Below are 13,984 nucleotides of genomic sequence, written 5' to 3'. Positions count from 1 at the left end.
CACACACACACACACACACACACACACACACACACACACATGAATGAAACGCTCAAGACACTTAGAGCTGCTGTTGCCCAAGAAGATTTGTAGTACCAGGTTACATACATGAAGAGATACAGTGAAACCCCTGAGAGCTGGGATTGGAAGGGAGGGCTTTGTTGTTGTTGTTTGTTGTTGTTGTTGTTTTCTGGGTTTCACAGTGCAGTCTTACCATTTTTCTACTGTTCTCTGAAAGTGGAAAATGTATGTGTTCCTTTTCTGACATGTTTCCATCTTTTGCTGATTCCAAACAGTACAAGTTGTACTGTTAAGGGGCCCTAGTGTTGTAGTGGATTATGCACTAGGCTGCTAACTGAAAGTTCAGCAGTTTGAACCCACCAGTGGCTCCATGGGATAAAGATGAGGCTTTCTGCTCCTGTACAGATCTACAGCTTCATAAATATACAGGGGCAGTTGTACTCTGTCTTATAGAGTTTCTTATCTCAACAGCCTTGAGTGAGTGACTATACCTGTTTGAATCTAGATCTTTTGGAAGCACAAATTGGACAAGGATCTTTATATGCAAATAAAATAATAAAATGCTAGTGATTTTTTTTCCCAGGTGGCAGCTTTGTCTGATATATTGGGAGACAATTTCCAGGTGCAGTGGTACTGTGTCCATTACCTTTTGATCCAAGCATGTGAAAATTGGATGTGGAATGAGGAAGGCCAAAGAAGAATGGGTGCCTCTGCATTATGGTGCTGGCGAAGAATACTGAAAGCCCCTTGGCCTGCCAAAAGAAGCAACACACCTGTCTTGGAAGAAGTACCGTCAGAATGCTCCTTAGAAACAAGGATGGTGAGACTTCATCTCATGGACTTTGGACCTGTTACCAGGAAAGACCACTCTCTGGAAAAGGACATCATGCTTGGTAAAGTGGATAGGCAGCAAAAGGGGGGAGGACTCTTGACAGGATGGACACAATGGCTCAAACATAAGAACGATTGTGAGGGTGGCACAGGACTGGGAAGTTTTTTGTCTGCCGCATGCAGGGCCATTCTCAGTTGGGATCGACTCCATGGCACCTCACGACAACCGAACACATCCTCTTTGAAGATGGAGAAAGAAAACAGAGATCTACTGAGCATTTACTATTGGTCAGACAGATCGTTCACACAAGTTTGTGTCAAGATTCTCAGAGCAACTTTAACAAATACCGAATCTTGGAGTCCATGCAGAGTGTCGGCTTCAGGGCATTTGGGAATGTGGGCCAGGATTCTATATTGCGATTTGAGTGGGGGGTAAAGAATATATACTGGAAAACACTTTGGCACCGACATTTTCAAATAGCTGAGGTTATATTCCGGAGGGAGAGATGCATCTGAAGGAAAAACCCCCTTTCACCTGGGCTCTGTTGTGCTTTGCTGAAAATGGGGTTAAACATGTGGCTATTTCATTTCTGAAAGAAGACTTTCAAACATCTGTTTCAGACAATGTGGTAAAGTGTTTAACCTTGGTGCCTCATCATACAAAATGCCTACAGATGCGAAATAAAATATAATATCCCCACCCCACCCACTGTTCTAACTTTACATGGACTGAGGTCTCCTCAGTCTTACGTCAGATCCATGCCAGAGCCGATTTCAATATTACCTCGCCCCGTCAGACTGAGAGAGCTGAGAGGTTCTGGGCCCACGTGTCTGACTTTAGAGACTGACTTCACTAGATCTCACATCTTGCCTGTGACTGTCTCCTCCCACCACCCCTTTAATTTCATCTTTCTCGGTCTTCAGGGCCTGTGACAACAGGTTTGTCGCACAGTGGCCATCCCTTGATGATCTAAGTTCCCTCCGAAAAGTTATTTACCTTTAAAAAAACTCCAACATTTTATTGGGGGCTCGTACAGCTCTTATCACAATCCATCCATCCATCCATTGTATCAAGCACATTTGACCATGTGTTGCCCTCATCATTTTCAAAACATTTTCTTTCTACTTGAACCCTTGGCATCAGCTCATTTTCCACCCTCCTACACCCTTCCTACCTCATGAACCCTTGAAAATTTATAATTTTTTTCATGTCTTACACCGACTGCTGTCTCCCTTAACCCACTTTTCTGTTTTCCATCCCCCTGGGAGGGGGTTAGTTATTTACTTTTTAACTGGCTTTTTAATTTTGTTTTATTTTCTTGCTCCTCCAAACACCCATTGCTTCAAGACGTGGTTTCCTTAACCCTCAGCTGCAGGATGCCTGCTTGATATGAAAATTATGCTGTCAAGCATGGCCACTGCTTCACAATCTGGCTGGGTTGGAAATAGGACTCGGATGGACTTTGGTATCCTTTGTCTGTGGAGGTCCCAAGTCTTGTTGTAAATCCCAAATTCAACTCAGGATTTATCCCTTTACCCAAAACTCTTCCCACCCAAGTTCCTAACTAGTATTTACTAAATCCATTCTGGCACGAAGGGAAAGTACCCCTCACTTCATCCCCTGAAGATTTGAGTCCTCTTGAAATTCAGCCCCAGGTAATTTTTGGATGAATATTGAAATCTTTAATAAAATAATAAAGACAACAACAAATCCAATAATGCCAATGTGAGCATTGCCTGAATCCTTTCTCTGTCAGGCACTGTGCACATTCATTCCTCCAATCCCTATGTGAGGTGGTTCTCTTACGATCACTGCGTTAGAGGTGAAGACTTGTGGACACAGAGCTTCGCTGTTTTGCTCAAGGTCAAAGAGATAGCACACTGAAGAAAAGTGTTTCCAGCAGAGCAGTCTAAACATACAAATACTAGATGCCTATGTTGGAGGCAGAGGGAGGCCTCCCACTATTTACAACATTGTCATTGACTGCACACTCGTAAATTAAACCTTGACTAGAGGTGCAGGACCTCAGAGAAAACAAAGGGAACAATGAGTAGTGCTCCACCCACGACCAGCCCACATTCCCCTATAAACTTGACAAACATTCTCAATTGAAAAGGGGTAGAATTTGACACATATCACTGTCATCAGTTTGCAAAACTGAAAAAAACTCACTGCCATTGCATTGACGCTGACTCACAGCATTCCTGTGGGCCCTGGTCCATACCAGGAAGGAAATTCCTCTGCCCAAGTGTGACACAATGTTCTTTGCTTTCACCCTGTTTCTCCTCCCTAGAGTAGAAATCATCCTGTCCATGGTTGTCTGTGATTCATCCCTTGTGTTCATTAGTTTACATATTCACCGGCAACAGGAACTTTCAGCCATTCAAGAGGATGCCATGTTGTAGGCCACTGGAGATCCCCTTGCAGAGGGGTCTCGGGGAAGAGATGAGCCAGTCAGGGTGCGATGTAGCAACGATGAAAAATACAACTTTCCTCTAGTTCCTAAATGCTTCTTCCCTGTCCCCACTAACATGATACGAATTCTACCTTGCAAGTCTGGCTAGACCAGAGGATGTACACTGATACAGATAGGAACTGGAAATACAGGGAAAACAGGGCAGATGATCCCTTCAGGACCAGTGGTGTGAGTGGCAATACTGGGAAGGTAGAGGGAGAGTGGGTTGGAAAGAGGGAATGGATTGCAAGGAACTATATGTGACCTCCTCCCTGGGGGATGGACAACCGAAAAGTGGGTGAAGGGAGACGTCGGACAGGGCAAGATATGACAAAATAATAATTTATAAATTATCAAGGGCTCATGAGGGAGGGGGGAGCAGGGAGGGAGGGGGAAAATGAGGACCTAATGCCAGGGGCTTAAGTGGAGAGGAAATATTTTGAGAATGATGAGGGCAATGAATGTACAAATGCGCTTTACACAATTGATGTATGTATGGATTGTGATAAGAGTTGTATGAGCTCCTAATAAAATGATGGAGAAGAAAACAAAAAAAGAGGATGCCATGTCTAGGGACTCTGGCTCACTTACTGCTTATGCAAGTTGGAGGTCAAAGTTGTTGAGGCCAACATAATTAAAGACTGGGCTTTTGTGTTGTTGTTGTTTATAGTCTTTGGTTTTGTTGTTGTTCCCACCTGGACACCTCATATTCTTGGCAGAATATTTCTATTAAAGCCTTCATAGATTCTAATCTTTATAGAGTTGTAGTGCTTCAGTGGTCAAGGTCTTGGTTGTCAACCCAAAAGTTGGAGGTTCAACCCCACCAGCAACTGTGCAGAGGAAAGATGTGACAGATAACATCTGTCAATGTTTATAGACTTGGCAACCCTATGAGGCAGTTTAGCACTGTCCATAGGGTCACTATGATTTGGAATCAAGTCAACAGCAATGCCTGTTCTAATCTATGTGCTTCTAGTCAGTTCCATGTGTTAGGATCACAAGGGCTTTTGTTTAGGTATAATTATCGAGTGTTAATTGTTTTGTCTTAGACTCAACGGTGGCTATTAGATATAATACATAGGTAAGAAGGCTATATGCTTGGAACAGTTTATTAAATTAAGATTTAATGGGTCATCTTCCCTTGCCCCCTAATGATTCAGGGGAGATGTTATCTGCCTTTTGAAGACCAGTGAGACCTGACACTTTTACATTCTTTGCTCTCTTTCAGTTTTCCTTGTGGGAATCCCTGGGTGGCACAAAGGGCTAAGCCTTCCACTACTAACCCTGAGGCTGGTCATTTGCACCCACGTAGAGATGACTGGGAAGGTGGCTTCATGCTCTGCTTCTGAAAGGTCACCACTGGGACAACCCTGTGGAGTTCCTGTCTGCACATCAGGGGTCACTCTGAGTAGGACTTGTCCGGGCTTTTGCCGTCCACACTGGCCAAGCTGCCCCAAATCCATCTCTTTCTTACCACGCAGGCATCGTAGCCCCAGCCTTTTCTAACCATGTTATCTAGTCATAGACTAAATAAGGACATGGGCTGCCTTCCAAGTTATGTTAGGCAGTCAATTTAGCAGACATTTTGTCTTATCCCAGAAGGGACCTGCATCATTCTGAAGTCAAGACTCATGGAAGCTCTGCCGTTGTCCAGGGGTTCAGGGCAGATGCCGAGGAGTACATGCAACAAAGGCTATCATTGCTGATGCCAGCTGGATCTTGGCTCAAAGCAGAGGATACCGGGAACATATTTACCTGTGTTTTATTGACTATGCCAGGCCATTCGAATATGTGGACCATAAAAAACTATGGATAACTTTGAGAAGAAAAGGAATTCCCGAACACATCCTTATGCTCATGCAGAACCTGTGCATGGATCAAGCAGCAGTGATCACAACAGAACGAGGGAAGAGTGCATGGTTTACAATCCTGAAATGTGTGTGTTGGGGCTGTATCCTCTCACCACACTTACTCACGCCACATGCTGAGCAAATCTTCGGAGAAGCGGGTTAGATGACGAGGAATGTGGCACCGGGATCAGAGGAAACCTTATTAGTAACTTTTCTTCTGCAGATGACACACCTTTGCTTGCTGACAGTGAGGAGGAACTGAGGCACTTGCCGATGAAGATGAAGGAGTGTGGCCTTCAGTATGGATGACAACTCAGTGTCAAGATGACCCAAATCCTCACAACCGGACCCCTGGGTAATATCACAATAAATGGAGGAAAGATTGAAGTTGTCAAGGATTTGTGTTCCACAGTCAAGACTTATGGAAACAGCAGTCATGAGATCAAAAGACACATTGAATTAGGTAAGTCTGCTGCACAAGACCTCTTCAGAGTGTTGAAAAGCAAGGATGTTACTTTGAGGACTCAGGTGCACTAGCCCAAGCCATGGTCTTTTCCATTGCATCAAAGCCACATGTAAGTTCTACATTGACTAAAGAGTCCAAAGAAGAGGATAGATGCATTGGCATTGTGGTGCTGGAGAAGATTACTGAAAGTCCCACGGACTGCTAAAAAGACAACACAGTCTGTCCTAGAAGACGTTCGACCACAGTGCTCATTAGGGGTAAAGATGTCAAGATTTCATCTTCCATTCTTTCGACATGTTGTCAGGAGAGACCAGTCCTTGTTGACAGACATCATGATCCGTAAAGTGGAGGAGCAGTGAAAAAGAGGGAGACCCTCAACAAGATGGACCGACCCTGTGGCTGCCACAATGGGTTCCGGCACAGGAACAATTGTGAAGATTACACAGGACCATGCAGTTTCACTCTGTTTTGTATAAAATCGTTATAGGTAGGAAACGACTTGATGACACCTAACAGCAACTGCAGATTCCCTGGACCCCTGGTGGCATCATGGGTTACATGTTGGGCTGCTGCGTACAAGATCAGCTGTTTGAATCGCCCGTTACTCTTCTAGAAAAAAAAGAGATGTCTGCTCCCGTGAAGGTTTACAGCACGTACAGCTTCAGGACAACAGAGGTAGTTCTAATTTGTCCTATAGGGCCACTATGGGTCAGAAATTTTTAAAATAAATCATTTTATTGAGGGCTCTTACCATTCTTATAACAATCCATACATCGATTGTATCAAGCACATGTGTATGCATGTTGCCATCATCATTTCCAAAACACTTTCTTTCTACTTAAGCCTATATGAGTCAGAAGTGACTTGAGGACATTGAGCTTTCATTCCTCGCCACCCCCTGCTGTTTCCCACATGTGCCGTTTCATGGTTATGGCTTTTCCACATGTGCAGGAATAGGAGATGCGGAGAAGTGCTTGTGAAAGGTCTATATGGGTCTACCTAGAAGTGGTGCACATGGGGAAGGTAGGGGGAGAGGGGGATAAATGGAACCGATTGATTGATGTATAACCAGCCCCCCTGGGCCCCAGGGGGATGAACAACAGAAAAGTTGGGGAAGGTAAACAGTGGATAGTGTAAGATATAAAAATAATAATACTTTATAATTTATCAGGGGTCCAATAGGATGGGAGGGTGGGGGACAGGGGGAAAAAGAGGAGCTGATATCAAGGGCTCAAGCAGAAAGAAAATGTTTAGAAAATGATAGTGGTAACATATGTACAAATGTGTTTGATACCACTGATGTATGGCTTGTTATAAGAGCTGTAAGAGCCCCCAATAAAATGATTTACTAATTTTTAAAAAGATAACTTGTAACAATAAGTGATTTTAAGACTCTAAAATTGTACTTAAATAAAAAGAAGAAGCGGTGCACATGGCTGCACAGATTTGATTGCATGGACTCTGTCATGGCGCAGGAACAGCTGGAGGGAGACTGGGAACGAAGTTGGCCTGTGGGTTCTGCATCATGACAACTGTAATGTTTCTGTGGCAGAATTCTCCCAGTCCTTGACATCCTCTCCAATCTAGGCAGCTAATATGGTTTTTGTTTTCTGTTTATGCTGGCCTCAGACATGGAACCTGCACGTTGATTCTGTCTTTCCACAACTCTGAGTCCCAAAGGCTCCAGATACTCCCCTTACCATTCAGGGATGGAAGGAAGCATTGGTGACTCAGAGGTAGAATTTTTACATTCCATGTGGCAGATCCCTGCTCAGGGGAAGTCAGACTAAGAAGGAAGATCTGGTAATCTACTTACAAAACTCAGCCAGTGAAAACCTGTAGATCTCCTAGGCCCATCTGCAATTGATCACAGGGATGGCCTAGGATCAGGCAACATCTCTTCTCATTGGTACCCTCATGAGTTGGGTGCTGAGAATGGCAGCCAACCACAAAGACCTCCCAGCAGAGAAGACAGTTCTCCCTTCCTTGAGGAGACCACATCTTGCATATAAAGATTGAGAGGTGTATTTATCTCAGAATAACGATATGTATACGCTGAAGAAAAGGAGAGCCTGCCACAATTGGGAAGGAGTATCTTGCTCCTATCACCTTCAGACAGAGTTTAGCTTATCAAAGACAGGGGTTTTGCACTCCCTAGGCTTTGACTTTCTTTGGTGTGAGAAAGACTGGGCAGAGTATGTATTTCTTTGCCACAGGCTCCTCAGACATGCTGCTATTCCTTCCTAGTACTGCCTGCTGCAGTGAGCTTCTGGGACTAAATAGATGACCCACCCACTGCTTAGGGAAAGGAATGATATACTTGGAATTTGAGTTCATGTTCTTTAACCCAAAATTCTGCCTCTAGGGGAATGGGAGTTCCTGGTCTGTTAGCATTGGCATTGCCAAGGTAATCCGCCAAGGAGAGATGTGGCAGCATACTTAACCCTTTATATTTCCTGGAGCTCCTCTCCATTCTCCCAGGGCAGCGAGACATAAATCAAAATGTCAAGGCTTGATCCTGCACGCACACCCCATTAGCACCTCCATCATTCTTGATATGCATTTAATTGAGAACAATAAATGTTTTAACATTGAATCATGAAAGGCTGTACACTTAGGGGATGCTGTGAAATACCTAGGGAGGTATGGAAAACGGACATGCCACTGGTTGGTTGTTGGATACTAGTGAAGTGCTGGAATCTACTGCAAGGGCCCTAATTTCGGGGGGGGGGGGGCACTCGCTGTCATAGAGTCACTTCCGACTCACAGTGACTCTATAGGACAGGGTCAAATTGTTCCTTTGTGTTCCTTAGGCTACAAACTTTTACAAAATCAGAATACCTCATATTTCATCTATGGTGCAGCTTGTGGGTTTGAACTTCTGACCTTGTGGCATTCAGTCTATGCAGAACCCACAACACCACCAGGGCTCCTTAATATAAGGGAGCAAGGGGATCAAATCCCAATGCAGATTTGGGTGAACAGCAAGGAATTATTTTGGCTTTAAGAAAAGATTTTCAGTTATAAGTATTTGTATCTTGACTAGTACATTTAAATCATAGTGATTTTAATCATCAAAGAAATTTGGTTAGAAGAAGTTGTTGTATTGGAGAATATTTTGCTGTGTATGTTCTTGCCATAATTTAATAAACAGGTTACACTAATTATAATGAGTACAAGGAAGAAGAAAATGTTCTCAAGTTGATTGTGGTAATGATTATACAACTCTTCATATGATATGTGGATTGTATTATGTGTGGAGAAGTGCCAATGAAACTGTTTAAAAATAAACAAAATGTAATAGTATGGGGAAAAAAGAAAGAAATTAGGTTAGAAAAAAATGCCTCTCTTGGATATTAAGTGACATGTTAATATAAGACAGCAATCCCCAGAACTTTCTAAAGAACTCATCTTCCAAGAGAACACTGGCTAATAGAAAGGGCGCATAGCAAGCAAGAACTCTGTAGTCAAGACAGTGTAGAAGTCATATTTTATAATTGACTCTTCTCACCGCCGTTGAGTCAATTTTGACTGCAAGCTACCCAACAGAGATTAGAACTGCCCAGTGGGTTTCTGAGACTGTACATCGGTATAGGAGACCACTTTGTCTTTCTTTGATGGAGCAGCTGGTGGTTTTGAACTGCTTACCTTGCAGTTAGCAGCCCAAGGTGACCCACGATGCCACTAATACCCACTGGTGTATTAAACATTGGGAGAAGTTCTGTAGCAAAGAGCTTTAACTTGGGTTCATGGAAACTTTTATTTTCAGTGTTAGAGACACCATTGCATTCTCACTGTAAAAATTTAGGAAATGCTGCCATAAGGAATGATCATTAATAAATGCTCCTAAATATTATTAATCATCTCTGCCTTTGGTGTTGCTCCTTTCCATATCTCCTTATCACTCCAAGAAGCCTGCCGAAGCAGCAGCACCAATGGGACAAGCCATTTTTATGGTAGAGGTAAGAGATGAAGAGCTAACCACTTGAACCCTCTCTCTTCTTGAAACTTTTATTTGAATGAGTGATGGTTTATAGAGCAGATGATGACATTCCATTCATATGGATTCCATTATCTCCTTTATGGCAATTTCTTCCATGAATCCATCACTTAACACACTTCTTCCTGTTTCCTGTTTCCATTCTTGCTTGGTTTCTAGCCCTTTTGAACCTTGTCCTGGGGTAAACACTGTCCTTTTGATCTCAAACAGGTGATTATTCTGAGGTGTGCATTCATCACTAGTATTAATGTTCCCTTTATATATCTATCTATTGTTACCTGAAAATTGAGTCACACGGGTATGTTCAGTACCCAACCTGAAATGTGACTAAGAGCCATAGGTCTGACATGTGAATAATTGGTCATGCTATGACCAGGTTCAAGGTTAAGGAGGTGGAAGGGGAAACCAATAATTTGCTAATGGTATATGCTGGTTGTAGGCAAAATGGTGTGATAGGTAGGTTTATTGTGCCAACCTGGCCAATAGGAACATGTCAGATTAATAAGGTCACAGTTTGATTGGAGGGCAAAGAGATAAGTGGCTTAGGAAGCCCACCTGTCTCTCTCTTGCTCTCTGGTGGTCAGACCAGCACGTGGTTGCCTTAGCTCATTCTGTGCCTTGACTTTTGAGTTATACTACCCATGGGACACCCAACCCATGGATCATGTTGCTAGCGTATACATTGAGCATTGAGCTTGGGACTGTCGGATCCTGTCATCTGGCTGACTGTTGGTGACCTGCCCTGCTATTTGCTGCCTGTGGCCAGATTATCTGCATTGCTCTAGGGAAGAATCAGCTGTGTGCTCCCTTGACCTTAGATACAGCAGCCCTCATGAGTTGAAGGACTTCAAGTATATTGACTATTCCACCGAAGTGAATTGAACTTAGCCCTCTGTACTACTGTGTGGACTAATTAGCTGTTATACTCCTTTGTGCTGCATATATCTCTCTATCTATCTATCTATCTATCTCTCTCTCTCTCTCTCTCTCTCATCTATCTATCTATCTATCTATCCACATATATATTCCTAAGTGTCCTGGTTTTGTTTTTCTAGAGAACCCTGCCTAACACAAATAGTAACATATATTAGTCACAATATATATTCAGAGAACATGGCACATTTCTGTTACTTGCTGATATTCTACTTTATAGTGATAAGTAGGTTGTAAAACCAGCGAACTCCAAAGGCATATGCTCATCACTATATTTCTCACCTTATAAAATGAGTTGTCTGGTTAGAAGTCATGTCTTGTCAACTCATATGATTGTATATAAGGTCTTCTAGCAGCTCATGGTACTGGCAGGAGTATTGCAGACAGGGAAGATAAATGCATATTGAGAGCAAGTGATGATTCTGGGGAAGATGCATGTGAACAGGAGTCCAGTGTATTCAACCATGAAGAATGTTGCTAACTCAAAGTGCTCAGTGTTGCTCTCTGCTGGTGTCAAGTTCAGCACTCAGCAGAAGTTGTTACCAGGTGAGCCTTGTGAGGGAAAGGCCTTGTTGTTGAGTCTATACATGATCACCAAACTTGCCAGTATGGGTACATTGTTCACGAGTCTACTGGGCAAGCTTTTGCGGAGGCATTGGGAAGAGTGATGGACAACCCCACAGAGATGAACTTGTCCTAATTGTTAGTGAGAGCCAATTCTAAACAGTTCCTGTTTGGGGTGCATTCACACAGGAACAAATGCCCATTCAGAAAGTTCTCGATTTTTTTCACTTGGTGTCTGAGCATCCAATAGGACCATTATTTATTGACCCTCAATCAATCCAGTTCCTTTGATGTCTTCCCTTCTAGGCATAGTAAAAACAAACCTGAGTGGATTTCCCTTCCCCACTGTCCATTGAAACCTTTTTGTGGCCCATGGTAGATAGAGTGACCATCTGCATTTTCTGTCTCCGGAGTTTAATGGGAAGACACTACCCTGCTTTTAGTGCCTGTTACCCTCTGGTGGGGCCTCTATAACTGGAGAATCTGAAGCAGAGGATCGCATCCTATCAGCCCGAACAGCAGAGAACTCTTGGGACACATGCACCATATTCATTGTAGAACACTGCATCACAAAAATGTGTGTTCTTTTCCTATCTAATTCAAAATATTTTCTATTACTGAATTCACATGCTTTCACTAAAAAAATACTCTTAAAGATTCAGAGCAAAAATGTATTTGGTCTCAAAAAGATGTTAAAAGTTATCTTTTAAAAAAATGTGAGTTTTAAATGTGCCAACCGAATATGAAAATTTGTGTACAAGGTCTACATACATCTCTCCCTCCTCGATCAACTAGTCATAGGGAACTCCCTGTTCGGCCTCAGGGTGGTTTGACAAAAGGTGTCAGTGCAGGAGAATCAGGGCACAGATGTTTGAGCTGCTTATTCATGCAACTTACTAATGCCTTCAGAACCCACTGAAGTCAAATTTTCCATCTACCACCTCTCTCTCATGTCAGACAGCAGTCTCACATACCCAGCTTCATGAGTTAGAGAACCTTCAGCTCTTAGGGCGCAGTTCAGGCCACAAAGACACATTGTCGTTATATGCTTGCTATCAAGTCAGTTCTGACTCAAAGCAGCCCCATAGGGTTTCATGGGCTGAATCATCGATGGTAACAGATTTCCAGCTCTTTTTTGTTACAGAGCCACTGTGTGGGTTTGAACCACAGACCTTTTGGTTAGCAGCCGAGCGCTTACCCACAGCATCTCCAGGATTCATTCACATAGAAACTACCATGTGGCAGATTTGGAAACAAGATGAAACTTGTTTGCTGATAAATCCTCCCATCTGGAAAAATAACTCCTGACTTGCTATTGAGTTCATATAGGAATACCAGGGTCCAAGAGCAAGCCAGTGGTTATTTTTCCAAAGGGAAGAGTTTCTTGGTAGAAGAGATTCCGATCTTAATCCAAAGGCTTATGGTTCACATGTTAGTCTCCTAAAATGGTCTGCTAAAACTCCTTTGTGTCTTCTGGGAGCACTTGGCCCTTCTGCAGAGCATCTGACCCAGCAACCTGAATCTGCTGTAAGAAGGCTCGCAGTAAGAGCCTTCTCACAATGGGGCCCTCTCAAACGAGCAGCATTATGGGTAAGTTCAGAAAATAGGTTGGAACAACATGCTCAATATCTTGCCCCATCCTCTATTTCTATACGCAGTTCTCAATTTCCTCTCTACACAAGTCAGCAAAATATTGAGATTATTTTTATAGGTATATCACTGCACTTGAGATCAGATTTTTTACTTATCATTCTGTGGTCTTCCGTGAATCTAGATTTATTACTTGACTCTAATCATGTGTATGGAATCAAGAGAGGTGTTCGTTCAGTCTGGGAGAGACTCAGCACCTCCCTGCGAAGTGATTTCTTAAGGAGAGTTTATTACATGGTTTTCAAGTAAAGGGAAGCTCATCTACTCCAACTAGGGAAAAGGGAATACTTCTGCTGGGAAGGGAGACTTGATAGGCTAAGGGATTCAAGGTCCTGAGAATGATAAATGTCTTTCTTAACAATTCCATTCTAGTCTTAGAATCCTTTATTTCCTGATCAGCAGTCTAACATAAGATACCTGGCAAAACTTCAGAATAATTTCAGCTTATTCTGAAATTCATCCAACTTGAGCATTAGATTTTGTGCTTGGTTTCCCTACCTCTTGATCCTTTGGTTATGAGAAGTAACAGGGTTTGTTTTTTGTTTTTTTTGTTGATGTTGAACACAGCTTACAAGGACAGCACTGTGAGAAAACGCAGGGTATGAGTGGTTTTCTTGTGTCAAAAAAAGGTGAAATGTCTATTGATGATACGTTCTGGATGTCCGTCAATTCCTGAACAGGCAAAAATGTTGGTTTATAGTGCATTTGGAGTTCTGGTTCAAACTTTCTATTCAGAGATTCTGAAAAGATTGGATAACGGTGTGTGCGCCCCCAACCCCCCCAAAAAAGGCCTGATTTGTGGCAGAAGGGGGACTGGTTTTGCCACCATGACAATACACTTACTCACGCAGCCATCTCAGTGTGCCAGTTTCTGGTAAAAAACAGCATGCCTCTCTTGCCCCATGCACCTGACTCACCTGACCTTGTTCTATACGACTTCTTTTTCTTTCTGCAAATGAAGAGGGACATAAACGGACAACAATTTGATGACATAGATGAGGTAAAGAAAATGAGGGAGGTTCTGTCAGTCATCCAAACAAATGTGTTTGCAAAATGTTTCCAAGAATAGAATTTCAGATTTGACAAATGTATTAAATGTAATGGAGAGTACTTTGAGTGTGATACAGTTTTGTAAAAAGAGGGGTAGTGGGGAGATGAGTCACTTAGGGTACAGTATAGCAATAATGAAACTCACAACCTTCCTCTAGTTCTT

The sequence above is a fragment of the Echinops telfairi genome, unplaced genomic scaffold (assembly GCF_000313985.2).
Source record: "Echinops telfairi isolate 266 unplaced genomic scaffold, ASM31398v2 ScPeMD7_7467;HRSCAF=8505_1, whole genome shotgun sequence".
Taxonomy (NCBI): Eukaryota; Metazoa; Chordata; class Mammalia; order Afrosoricida; family Tenrecidae; genus Echinops; species Echinops telfairi.
The sequence above is the reverse complement of the archived record's forward strand: the minus strand, read 5'-3'. Positions refer to the sequence as shown.